The sequence below is a fragment of the Pelobates fuscus genome, chromosome 2, assembly GCF_036172605.1.
Source record: "Pelobates fuscus isolate aPelFus1 chromosome 2, aPelFus1.pri, whole genome shotgun sequence".
NCBI lineage: Eukaryota > Metazoa > Chordata > Amphibia > Anura > Pelobatidae > Pelobates > Pelobates fuscus.
In genome coordinates this window covers 251,354,062-251,368,673 of record NC_086318.1, presented here as the reverse complement: position 1 = coordinate 251,368,673, position 14,612 = coordinate 251,354,062, and the positions used below count along the sequence as shown (strand labels likewise).

General features: G+C 43.8%; 1 protein-coding gene across 1 annotated transcript in view; it reads left to right on the top strand.

The window, feature by feature from the left end:
- The window catches only part of AGPAT4 (1-acylglycerol-3-phosphate O-acyltransferase 4), a 173,650-nt gene that overhangs the window by 843 nt on the left and 158,195 nt on the right, over positions 1 to 14,612 (top strand). The gene's annotated exons all lie outside the window — the stretch shown is intronic.

Below are 14,612 nucleotides of genomic sequence, written 5' to 3'. Positions count from 1 at the left end.
AGGTTATCCTGGGAATGCCCTCTTTTATTTGCCATTGCCTCATACACAGAGGGGTCATGCTGTGTAATAACTCAGTGCCTTGGCAGGAATCATGCTAAAAGCTCTCACCGTGACATGGATTATGAATGAGCTGCAAAGTGATACAAAGCGTGGGAATATGTGTGGGGCGCTACACGTCAAGCACAATGCCAGGAAACTTAGTCTGCCCCTATTCGTTATGTTACAACATTCCTTCTCAATGATAAACAGAGCCCAGAGATGCCGCTCAGAGACTTCAGGGAGCGTCAGGGGCCGAGCAGAGGGTGGGACTGCCTTCCAGACACTTGTGGCGCCGTGAACGCGTCCGGAGACTTTTGGTGTTGTGGGCGTGCCTGAGTTATATCACTATATGTTTTTTTCCCCCTCATGGGGAAATATATCGGGTACGATAGTAGAACAAGAGGCAACCGTTCCAACCCTTCATCTTATTAGTAAGGAAATACTACAATGCATACAACTGTTATTATTTGCATTGTTATTTATACAGTGTAAGATGCAGTAGTTTGTGAAATATAAACCACTTTAATTTCCCATGCTTTGGAGGTATTTGAAAAGTGTTTGTGTATATGTGTATGTATAATATATATATATATATAATTATTTTTTTTCATTCATTCTTTTTTTTTTTTTTTTTTTAAGGGGTACAAATCAAGTATCAGTAAATATTTGTCTCTGGAATCTGTAAACAGTTTAACCCCTTAAGGACAGAGCTTCGGAAGCTTGTCTTTCACTTTATGACAACGGCATTTTTTGCTGTTTGCATTCAACTGCAATTTGCATTTGACTAATTTATTGCACCGACGCATATAATATACCGTTTTTTAAAGGACAGAAAGGGCTTTAATTTGATGTAACATATATATATATACATGCTTATTTATTATAAAAAAAATACAGAAAAATGCAAAAAAAAATGAAAAAGTTAGTGTTTTTTTTTACAGTTTTTGCAATAATAATGTGTGCACAATTAGTGCAGGTTAAGGAAAGTAATTAAAAATAAATTCATTTAGTTGTTCTGATTTACAGAATATATAATGTGTCTGGGATTTTACGTTTTTTTTGGTAGTTACAGGTCACAAAGCACAAGGAGTAAAATAAACTTGTGGAGCGATTTTAGAATTTGGTATGTTTGTCTTGTAAGCTTAATAGCCATAAAAGAAAACAAAATTGCCACACAAAAGTATATATTTATATAAAGTAGACACCACAGGCTATTTACCTAAGGTTGTTTTGACACTTTCTACGTAGCCATTTTACCGCCGACCTCTGCTAAATATTGGAGTAAAATTGTGTTTTTTGGGGGTTTTCGCACACAAACTTATAACAAAGAACTTCTAATGTGTATTTTGTAAAGTTGGTGTGTGCTATTCCTGTACAAAGTTTTATTATGTGTTCAGTTACTTCTGCTGAGTACAACGGTACCCCCATTGTATGTCTTTGGCACTATTTCGTGAAGCTACAGTGCCATATAGGAGACCTGTCCGTTTCAACATTTACAGTAGAATTTTGAGAGACGGATTTAATAAGCCTATGCTTCCATTTGGGGTATTATAACAGTTTGACTGTTCAAAAAACCCCCACAAAGGCCTACCATTTGTAAAAGTAGACACTCCAGGGTATCTCATAAGGTGCATATTGTGCCTTAACATGCCCCCATTTTTTTACCATTACATGCCAAAGTATGTGGTAAAAAATAATTTTATGCATTTTTTACATACGGATCGCATTTTTGCTGGGCATTTTGTATATTCCATATGTGCCACTAAGTTCAAACCCCCCACATTATGCTCAGCTAAGCCTTCTGAGTAAAATGACACCCCCATTGTATGTCTATGGCACTATTTCGTGAAGCTACACTGCCATACAGGAGACCTGTCCTTTTCAGTATTCACAGTAGAATTTTGAGAGACGGATTTAATGAGCCTATGCTTCCATTTGGGGTATTATAACAGTTTGACTGTTCAAAAAAACCCCACAAAGGCCTACCATTTGTAAAAGTAGACACTCCAGGGTATATCATAAGGTGCATATTGTGCCTTAGCATGCCCCCATTTTTTCACCAATATATGCCAAAGTATGTGGTAAAAAATAATTTGGGGCATTTATTTTACATACGGATTGCATTTTTGCTGGGCATTTTGTATATTTCATATGTGCCACTAAGTTCAAAACCCCCGAATTATGCTCCGCTAAGTCTTCTGAGTAAAAAGACATCCCCAATGAATGTCTTTGGCACTATTTTGTAAAGCTACAGTACCATATAGGAGACCAAGCTATATCAGTTTTTACAGAACTTTGAATTTTGACGCTGGGCCTATGTGCAATTTCCAAGCATCTTCGCAGGTTTTAAATTCGAACTACCCCACAAAGGCCTACCATTTCTTAAAGTAGACACCCCAGGGTATTTCAAAAGGCATATTTTGAACCTTAGCGTGGGATAATTTTTCGCTAGCTTCTACCAGGTGTAGTGGTAATAAGCGTTTTTTCTGCCTTTTTGACACACAAAGTGTGCTACGACTGTATAATACTTATACGTTATAACATATGTTGCTCAGCTATGTGGTCTGAGTACAGCAATACCCCCATATGTACCTTTGCCAGGTATATGTGGATGTTGAAGGGGCACATTTGAGACGCAGCCATTCAGTTTTTTTCTAACTTTGAAGTTTTACGCTGTGTCCATGTTCCAATTTGGAGTAGTTTAGATGGTTGGTTATTGAAACTTCCCCACAAACACATACTATTTATTAAAGAATACACCCTGGGGCAATTCAAAAGGCATATTTTGAACCTTAGCGTGGGATCATTTTTTCTCTAGTTTGTTCTAGGTGTAGTGGTAATGAGCGTTTTTAAATGTATTTTTTTAACTTTTTAACTTTTTAAAACTATTTTTTAAACTTTTGTTTTGCTTATTAATTTTTTTAAACTTTCTTAAAACTTTTTTTTACAGATTTAACATTTTTCTAAGCTTTTTTTTTTTTACCGTTAACCCCTTACTAGCAGTAAGCAGCACTAACCGTAAATTCCCCATTTTCCCATAACTCCCACCCACCCCACCTAGAAAAAAATATTTAATTATACACTATTTAAATTAGTTAATTAATTAATTAAATAAATTGAACCCATGAGGATTAAAAAATAAATAAAAGTTACTCGTCAGGGGTTAAAAAAAAATTAGATCACAGTATAATACTGTGATCTGTGTTTTGGTCACTGTAGGCAGTGATCGACTGGCAGGGAAGGGGTTCATTTTTATTTGGACTGGGTAAAGGGGGGAAGGGGGGTGGTTGTTTTTTTTTTTTTTTTTTTTTTTACTTAAACGTTATTAAAACTTTTTTTAACTTAATTTTTAACTTTTTAAAGCTTATTTTAAAACTTTTTTTAACGTTAACCCCTAGTTAGCCTAACACCAAATCCCCCAATTCCCCACTAACTTCCACCCTCCCCAGCTAGCTAAATATATAATTTTAAAATACTTAAATTAATTAATAAAATAAATTTAAACCCTGAGGGTTAAAAAAAAAAAAAAAAAGAATTAACCCTCAGGGGTTAAAAAAAAAATCAGATCATAGTACAATGTAATCCCTGCCAATTGATCACTGTAGTCAGTGATCAATTGGCAGGGAAGGGGTTAATTTTTTTATTAAAATGGTAAAGGGGGGTGGGATTTTAAATAAACTTTATTTTTTTTACACCAGGGGGCAGGATCAGCACTGATCCGTCTCCCTGCACTTCACACTGAACCCGGAACTGCAGGGAGGCGGAGGTGAGTATACTGAGCACATGTGCTCGCTCTGACATGCTGTCAGAGCGGGCACATGTACTGGGACAGCCTGATCCGGTGCTCCCGGTCTGCCTCTAATACAGAGGCAGACCGGAGCACCATTAACCCCGCGATTGCCGCGATCTGGGATTAATTTTACCGCGTGACGGACGAGGTCCGTCACTCAGCGTTAAGGCAATCTCCTTAAGGGGTTAATTAGTCAAAGACATTCAGCAAGCAAAACAAAAATAAGCGATCGGAATGAACCACAATTGTACCTCATTTGAAATCTAGTAATTGTACTAGATAGATAGCAATATGTAGGCCAAAAGGATGTTATATCTAGCACTGAAGGGGTATTTTACCAAACCCAGGATTGTTGAGAATTACAATTGCAGTTAATTCTAAGCCTGATTATGAACATTGGGCTAAAATATCTGTTGTGACCAGGGCCGCCATCAGGGGGTGACAACCATGACGGTTGTCACGGGCCCGGCGGCCCTGGGGGGCCCGGACTGCTCTGGCAGTCCTGGGCCCCACTTTCCCTCCCTGCACACATAGATAGCGAATATTGCTATCTATGTGTGCAGCCGCGGGCCCCCCAGCTCCCTGTTACCGCAGAGGGGGCCCAGGCAGCACACAGCTTCTTCTCTCTTGTAATAACTCTCGCGAGACCCGGTTGCCATGGCAACGCTCCGCGGGTCTCGCGAGAGTTATTGGAACAGAGGAGAGAAGAGAAGCTGTGTGCTGCCTGGGCCCCCTCTGCAGTAAAGGGGAGCCGGGGGCCCCCCCACCGGACCACCAGGGATCATGGAATCTCCCCCTCCCTGGACAAGGTAAGCAGGGAGGGGGGAGAAACGTAATTAGATTTCAAAAAAAAAAAAATATGTAAAAATGTTTCCCCCGTCCTCTGAGTCCCACCGGGTGGCCCATGCACTTAGGGCCACCCGGAGGGCTTGTATCAGCAGGGGCCCGGTCGGGCGCTCTTTCCCCCCATGACCGGGCCCCTTGCTTTCCGGCAGCCGGCTGGGAGGGAGTGAGGATGGGGGATCCTCACTCCCATCATCCTCAGGCACCACACTGGACCCCAGGGAATCCACCCTCCAGCAAAAGGTAGGAAACTGGAGGGTGGGTTTAAAAATGTACATTTTACATGTGTGTCAGTATGTCTGTGTGTCAGTATGTCTGTGTGTCAGTATGTCTTTTTGTCTGTGTGTCAATATATCTGTGTGTGTCAGTAGGTCTGTCTGTGTGTCAAAATATTTGTGTGTGTGTCAGTATGTCTATGTGTGTGTGTCAGTATGTCTGTCAGTGCATGTGCATGCATGTGTCAGTCTCTGTATGTGTCTGTGTGTGTCAGTATATGTGCCTGGATGTGTGTCAGTATTTCTCAGTGTATATGGGTGTCAGTGTGTCTGTCAGTGTGTGTGTGTGTGTGTCTGTGTGTGTCAGTATCTCGGTCAGTGTATGTGCCTGTGTGTGGGTGTCAGTATTTCTGTCAGTGTATGTGTGTCAGTATGTTGATCAGTGTGTGTGTCAGTATGTCTGTATATAAGCCTGTGTGTGTTTGTCAGTACGTCTACCAGTGTATGTGTCTGTGTGTGTCAATATATGTACCTGTGTGTCAGTATGTCTGTCAGTGTATGTGCCTGCTTATCTGTATGTAGTCAGTGTATGTATCTGTGTATCTGCTTGTGTGTCAGAGTATGTACCTGTGCATCTGAGCCGCAGCTTTATATACAAATACACCCCTCCATTCAAACTTCAACACTACATACAAGCACACTCCTACATTCAAAAACAAACACTACACATAAATGCACACTTGCATTCAAACTCCAGTACCACATACAAACACATTAACACAAACATACTTCATACAAACACATGCTTACATTCAAACACACAAAACAGTGCTAAATACAACCCTGCAAGCATGGGAAATTGGTAGAGCCCCACCTGTCAAAGCATTGTTAGAGTTGCACGACAGATGGGGTTCTACCTTTAGTCCAATCTTGCAATTGGGTGTCCCAAAAAAATTCATTCTATTTAATGCCGCCACTGCATTGGGATGGATGCCGTGATTGCATACCAGGGAGTGAGGGGCGACGGCGGCAGGGCCCAGGGGGCCCAAGGGTCCAGTCGTTATTAAAGACGGCCCTGCACACACACACACTGCATACACTGACACAACACACACACTGCATACACTGACACAACACACACTCTGCATACACTAACACAACACACACTGCATACACTAATACAACACACTCTGCATACACTGACACAACACACTCTGCATACACTGACACAACACACTCTGCATACACTGACACAACACACACTCTGCAAACACTGACACAACACACACTCTGCAAACACTGACACAACACACACTCTGCAAACACTGACACAACACACACTGCATACACGAATACAACACACACACTGCATACACTAACACGCACACACTGCATACACTAATACAATACACACACTGCATTCACTAATACAACATGCACTCTGCATACACTACACACTAACACACTCACTGCATCCACTATACTGACACACACTCTGCATTCACTACACTAACACACACTCTGCATCCGCTACACACTAACACACTCTCTGCATTCACTACACATTAACACACACTACATTCATTACACTGACACACTCTGCATTCACTACACCCTAACACACACTCTGCATTTATTACACCCTAACACACACTCTGCATTTATTACACCCTAACACACACTCTGCATTTATTACACCCTAACACACACTCTGCATTTATTACACACTAACACACACTCTGCATTCACTAAACTATGCACACACTCTGGATTCACTATACTGACACACACTCTGCATTCACTACACTAACATACACTCTGCATTAACTGTACACACAGCATCCACTACACAAACATCCTGTATTCACAGTACACACACTACATCCACCATAAATTGAAACACTCTGCATTCACTATACACAGACACTGCGTCTAATACACACACTACATCCACTACAGACACTGCATCCACTAAACACATTTCATATAGTACATACAAACACTACATCCACTACACAAACACTCACTACATCCACTACTCAAACACACTCTATGTTCACTATAGACACTGCATCCGCTACACAAACACACACTCTGCATTCACTGCACAAACAGTATCTAATACACACAAACACTACATCCATTACACACATTCTAATTTACTTCCACCATACACACCACATTCAGTCCTGCATCATTGTCAGCGGACTAGGTAGGGCATGGGCGGGCCCGGGAGGGAGGTGGGGGGGGCCCAGACCTTGTGCTTTGTCAGGGGCCCCAAAATTTCTGATGGCAGCCCTGGTTGTGACTATAGCTGAGTTGGGGAATTATTTTTCAGATCAACAAGTTCAGCCTATATGTTTCTATTGTTTCCCCTCCATTCACTGCAGTTCAGTGTTTAGTAAATAAACCCTTAATTGTTATTTACGGTATCTTGATGCAGTGTAACTTAGCGATTCGTTTTTAAAGGAACAGTTCAGGCACCATGTTTGCTAGCAGGAAAAATGTGTACAGTCATGTTTTTAAAAGTAAATTAAACAGTGCATTCATTTCCCTGGCTCAGGTTGATTCCAAGGACTGAAGACTGTTTATGGCTGTCTACTTATTTAACCAACCAGAGCAGCTGGCGCAGTCCACTGTCATTGACCTTCAATTATTTGAATGTTGTTAAGATTCTTGCAAGAATCTTTCTCGTTTTCTTTTTGTCTTATAAATAAATACAATACATACATTCCACACTGGAATACAATTTTAACTCTTTTATGACCAAATATTTACGGGTTTAACTAAAATGTGAATTGGCACAAAAGTAAAGTGAATTGCAAATTTTAGGCCACAATAGCTAAACTGAATGGAGACAGATCTAACGATATTTTAACAAATGCAAATATGTGGTGATCTTAAACAAAACAGATTTAAAAATGAGGATTGTAGGTCACCTTATCAAAAAATGTACTAAAATTAACAGATTCAACCTCATTAGGCATTTCACAGCTACAGGCATGCTTGGTTCCACCAGATGACTTTAAAGGACCACCATAGGCACACAGACCACTTCAGCTCAATGAAGTGGTCTAGGTGCCAGGTACCCCTGGTTTTAACCCTGCAGCTGAAAACATAGCAGTTTCAGTGAAACTGCTATGTTTACACTGCAGGGTTAATCCAGCTTCTAGTGGCTGTCTCCCTGACAGCCACTAGAGGCGTTTCCGCGATCTACACTGAGTAAATGTCACTTATTTGACGCTGGACATCCTCACAGACCTCCAGCGTCAGATAAGATCCCCATAGGAAAGCATTGAGTAATGCTTTCCGATGGGTGGGCTTAAATGCGCGTGCACCTCTGGCCGCGCATGTGCATTCGGCTCCACTCGGTAGCTGACGTCAGGGGGGGGGGGGGGGTCACCAGCGCTGAAGGATTAAGGTAAGTAGCTGAAGGGGTTTTAACTCCTTTAGCACCAAGGGAGGAGGGCACTCCAAGAGCCTATATTGCCAGGAAAACGGGTTTGTTTTCCTGGCACTACAGGATCCTTTTAAACTAAACTGATTTCCAAATGAGAATTATATTTACACACAAAAAAAAAAACAACCCCAAAATAAAACATACAGAGCCAAATAAAAGAAACTTAGAGTGTACCTGTCATTTCATCTCTAACTTATGCTCTGTTTAAAGATCACATTTTAGCTATACATTGTGCTGTAGATTTGCTAGAAAATTTATAAATTGTGAGGAAAAAAATATTTAAAAATAGGTCTTCCTACCATCTGTCAGCGAGTTATTAGGCATAGAATATATGGTGAAGAATTAACTGACTAGGGAAAGCAGAAGAGGCCTCTCCATGGATGTGGAATTTATATCGCCCGTTACCAGGGACATGCATTTCTGAGTACCAGACAAGCAGTTTTTCTATTCATTTAGCACTACTGTGGGCAAGTGGTAAGGCTGCCGTGGAAGGGAGATTGGTGTGATGAAAGGACCGGCTGCTATCTCCTAAAGCCTACTAGGTTCCGTAGTAGACCACCAGAGATGGGGACGTGCTAGGAGCAGCAGCCACTCCTCGCGATGCACTGAGCTAATGGTTGCCGGATTAGTGGATACATTTACTAAGGCTGTGCTTCGCATTAACTTATACATAGAGCATATAGTAAATACATATACTGAGGCTGTGTCCTCACAGTAACTCATACATAGAGTATATTGTGGACACATATACTGAGGCTGTGTCCTCATGCTAACTCATACATAGAGAATATAATTGACAAATACTGAGTCTCTCTCTTCATAGCAACATACATAGAGCATATACTGGACACACATACTGACATTGTGTTTTCAGACCAACTCATACACAGAGCATATATTGAGGCAGTGTCCTCATATCAACCCATACATTGAGTGTATAGTATGGCAGAATCCTCATAGTAACAGAGTATATAGTGGGCACACACTAATGTGATTTATAGTGGCTCAATATACATAGATTATATGTCACATATACTGAGCCTGTGACCTTATAGAAACTCAGAGAAAGAGCAAATAGTGAACACACACATGTGTTCAGTCACATATACTGAGGCTGTGTCTTCACATCAGTACATACAGAGAGGCTATATCAGGCTCATGTGCTGATTTAGATAAGCAAGAAGATCCACTCTCTGACAAAACAAACCTGCTTATGCGCTAAAATACACAAATAGCAACAATCATTGCCACATGCCTAGTGAGGAAGTGTCTTTGTGGACTTTGAGTAATATATAGAGTTTCAGAGGGTTGTCTGGATCAGCAGAAGTTACTTCCCATGGAGCAGAGGCAGGCTTCATTCTGGAGTGGTGGATCCATGAGGCAATGTCAGTAACTTTCACAGCCATAGGGATGGATAAAAGAACAGTGTAAGGCTAGTGTGGTAATATTGTACTCTTTTACTCACAGTCCCCTGGAGAGTAGGGGTGTACATGTGTGGACAGGTTGAGAGGCAGCTTCTCATGTATCCATTGGCCTATTTCCCCCATTGTTTTGCCCAACTGGATTACTTGTTGATGCATAATCTCGCCTCCTATATGGTGGAGGTTCCCTCTGAGGCCCAATATGATAGGTGGTGGGTGCCCATAAATGATTTCGAAAGGGGAGAGACCAGTGAGCTTTGTTGGGGTGCTTCTGTTCGGTTCATTCGCTCAACTGTCCCTGAACTTTGTGCAGTTTCCACTTAAGACTGAGGCTAGTGGCTACCTCTTGCAGGCACTTATTCACAAAGGCCTGGCCGTTGTCAGATCCCACTGATGTGGGTATCCCGCACCTTGGGAGGATTTCAGAGAGCAGGAGTTGGACCACCTTTTTGGTGTTTCCTGTTCTGGTTGGCCCGGGCTTCTACCCAGACAGAGTATGAGCATACAATAACAAGGACGTAGTGAAATTCACCAGATTTTGGCATAACATTAAAGTCGATGAGCAAATCAGACATAGGTAATGCTCCAACAGTTTGAATCCTCGGTGGTTGGCTTGGTCCTTGTCGGGCGGGTTATTTTTGGCAAATTCCATGCATCCTCTGGCCACTGCTTGTGTTACTGTAGACAGGCCTGGAGCAGCGCTGCGACACCACCTATATAATTGGCCCATGTGCTGGCTCAGGGGGACGACGCATGATCCATGTGAACATGCTGAAGCCCTACCGGGAGCGCTCCGACGAGGTGACAGCCATCTGTTTACCCCTCTCTGAAGAGTTTGACAACCTTCCCCTTCCAGACCTGCTAGAAGACGGGAAATCGGGTAGTGACATAGCCGAGGTTAAGCTGGGGGAGCGGCTGAGTCCACAGGAGCGTAGTGAGGTACAACAGTTGTTGAGGGAAAAACAAGAATCCTTCTCTAATGTGCCCGGTTACACGCCCTTGGCGACTTGGGCCCTGAAGAAACTACAGCCATACTTGTATCGACAGCCATTTTCGTTGCTCCCGGATCACAACCCGTTAGTATGGTTGAACCGGGTAGCAGGGGACAATGCCAGGCTGCTGCGCTGGAGTTTGGTGCTGCAGCCCTTTGACTTTAATATACAATGCCGCCCGGGAAACCAGAATGGGAACGCCGACGGGTTGTCGAGACAAACTGGATTGGAAAAATGATCCATGAGCATCCCCCAAACTCCCCAAGTCGATCCGTGCTGGATCTGACTGTGTATGCCGGCTTGTGGGCAAGGGGGAGCAGTGTAGCAGAACCCCTTTTTGGCTCTCCCATCTATTGCTTTTATTGTTGGCACTGCAGAGGTTTTCCTGTGCCTGGAGTACACAGAATTACATGTAACCATATTTGGCCATACTTTGTTCGGTACACTGATATACCAGCTTGCAGGTGAACCACTAAATTCACCATACGAACAAAGTACCGAACAACCGGACCACCCTGATGTGCGGTATACATGTAATTTACCTCCCTGATTGCTTCTCATATTCCCTTTCACATACGAACACGCTGATACATTTCCTGGGTGGCCGCCATTTCGGCAGCCGAACACGTGGTGGTGGCCATCTTAAACCCGCGAACAGGGAGGCGTGGCCTGACAAGCGAAGGAGACAGTCGCATGGCCTCCGAGCTCCAAATAATAAGGTGGACCCATACCGCACAAACGACCAAGGAGACCCCAATTGCCACCCAATGGGCAGGAAAACAAAAAAAACAAAACCTGACAGACCCAGGCAGGGTATGGACATCGGAGACCTCTGGCGCCAGGCCTACAGCACACACGAGGCTAAGATGGCGTCCCTCCATGGCGGTTGCTCCGACTTCTCCGACGGAGCATCGGAGGAGGAGGACACCGACCACACACCGCAGAAAGCACCGCCGACGACCCGCACAGCACCCGCTTGCCCTGCTCCCGACACAACCCCGGCAACGCTACCCGCAATCAGAGAACTGATCACAAACCTCCAAATGAAAATATTGGCGGTTGTGGCCTTGTTAAGAGAAGACCTGCGGGGCCTGACAGGACGCATTGGCGCTGTGGAGAACACCTCGAGAGAGCAAGGCAGGAAGCTGACGGTGCGGAGACAGGAGGTGGATGAACTCAGACAACTGACCAGAGCACAAGAAAGCAAATTGGATGCCCTGGAAGATAAACGGAGGCAGAAGAACTTGAAAATTCGAGGGGTGTCGGAGAACATACCGACAGAAGAACTCCCCCACTTTATCAGGCGCCTCCTAACAGCCATCCTGACCCCAAAACAGGCGAAGACTGGATGGGATATTTAGAATCCCGAAATCGGCCAAAGCACCTCCCACAGCCCCGGGAGACCTGGTGGTACAATTCCAATGTCACAAAGACAAAGCAGCGTTGCTGGCCGCCATCAGGGGGCACACACCCTACAACTTCGAGGTAATGGCACTCGGTTTCTTTGCAGACCTCTCTGGGGGTACGCTCGCCTGGAGAAGAACACTCCGTCTACTCACCTTCCTCCTGCGCATGAAGAACACCAGCTACCGCTGGGGCCAGGCCCACACGCTGTTAATCCCAAGGGAAGACACCACCATCACCGTCCGTGACCAGCAAGACGCGGCAAAGTGCCTACAGGCTATGGGCCTCCCTCCGGACTCACTAAGCCAGGCGACACAGACAGCGGGAGGCCCGAATCCGCATGGCTGGGACCCCGCAGCCACCCGTGTCTTTATTCCCAGAGTACCAGCCTCAACTTCTGGGACCAAGGCTACGACTTGAGAACGACCTGGCCTCACCCCACTGATGACCAGCTGAAAAGCCGCCGCCTCAGTTTCAAAGGGACGCTATCCTGCCTACTATACCCTGATATATATTGTTCTGTTTTCTTTTTCGTTAAATGCATAATTTAAGAGAGACACCCTTGGTCCCGTGCGGACACTGAACCGTGATGTGCTGGATTCAATAATCCAACTGTTCAATATACTTACCTGTTATGTAGCCACGATACGGCTATTAAGCTACTAAAATTAATTACTAGTTGGTCACACTCCCTTAGCAGAAAGGTCTATCGACCGTGTTGCTCTCCCCCCCCCCCCCCCCCCCCCCCGCCCAACACTAGTCTAGCATACCTTTCGAGCTTAACCCTGCCTTAGCCGGGTGTAATAATTATCACCAGATATAGACATAACTCGCCCTCCTAGTAAACCACTTGTGACACTACAATGACGATTAAACGCCAGTAACGCTCACTACAACAGCCACCCCGACCAGGATGAAACACTCAATTGTGTGATTATTCCTAGTAGGGCCTCTGCATTCCGTTATTTTCTGTTACCTTAGTTTATTCTATTGTTAGCTCACAGGCATGGCGCTCTCCATTGATGTCTTATTGTATTTTACCCTTTCCCAGACCTCTCATACTGCTTACCATACCAAACCTACACAAATTGCCGCTTTATTGAGGGAGGACAACATGGGGGGTTTGTTATACCAGTCATTTAGTTTTCCCAACTAATCACCTGTCTGCCTAACAGACGCATTTAATACTTCATAGGCCTGCTATACCCCGTGACTGCTCAGCCAGTCCTGTTTTTCGCCCAGTCTAATATACCCAAGCCTCTAATACACAGCGGTAGTACGCAACTGTACACAGACGCACAAACTCAATTCATCCACTCACACACTGCACGGCAGTACCTGTTAATTAATGTTTAATTTAGGTTATGAACGCTGGAACCGCCATATGCACACTGTTTTTAACAAGGAGACCACACAATGACCCATTACTGCAATCATACTAAGCTAGCCTGTAATAAGCGTTTCCAATGTTTTCGACCAATTCGCCACGCACGCCTTATGTTATACAAAAATGTGCATTGTTTTTTATCTATGCCCTACAAGTGTTAAAACGATGTATATAGATACGTCTTGGACCTGATGATGGGGCAGCGCAGACCTGTTTATTATCTCCTACTTCTTTTTGTTTAACATGAGACCTGCCTAATTAGCTAGACGTGCCTATATAACTGATCTAACTTTTTAAAAAAATGTGCAAGTTTTCAGAGCCACTGCTCTATATATCTATGTTTTCCATATTACTCTACGCTGTTGTGGCGCATGACTATGTTTTGTACTCACCTGCACAACAAAAATAAAGAATTAAAAAAAAAACGCGAACAGCGGGGTTTGGACGTCGAGTGTCTGGAACTCAAAACGGACACTCGACTAGCCGAACACCGCTAGGACCTCCTGGGCATGAGAAAACATCGATAGAAACACACGAACGGCCCGTCGTTCGGTAGGATGAATCCCACGAACTAGGGGATTCATCCGGTTACCGACTGCATTATGGATGGCACAGCCTTTCGGGACTTTTGGGCCACAAATTGAGACCGACCGCAGGGCCAGATCTCATGGAACTATTTTCGGCTACCTTACCCATGCGGTCGGTCTAAACTTTACCTTCCCATAACTCCCGAACCCCTTATCTGATATGGGTGATTTTTGGATATGTTCCTCACCCAGATCAGGGCTACCAGGGGGTACCATATTTAAAGATATGTCACCCATATTTGGGGTACATCTAAAAAGTGGGGAAAAAGTATGTGCATTATAATTGTGTTAACTGTTAAGCTAAGGGGAGGAGATGTGTGGGAGGTAACGTCTATGTGATTGGGGTAATATATAATTGATGTGAATCCCTCCCTTGCATGGGAGAATCTCATAAAAGCAGGAATGTTGCCATTAAACTTCAGTTCTACTCCTGATACTGGGTGTCGTCCAGTGATTGGGAAAGGTGATGGGATA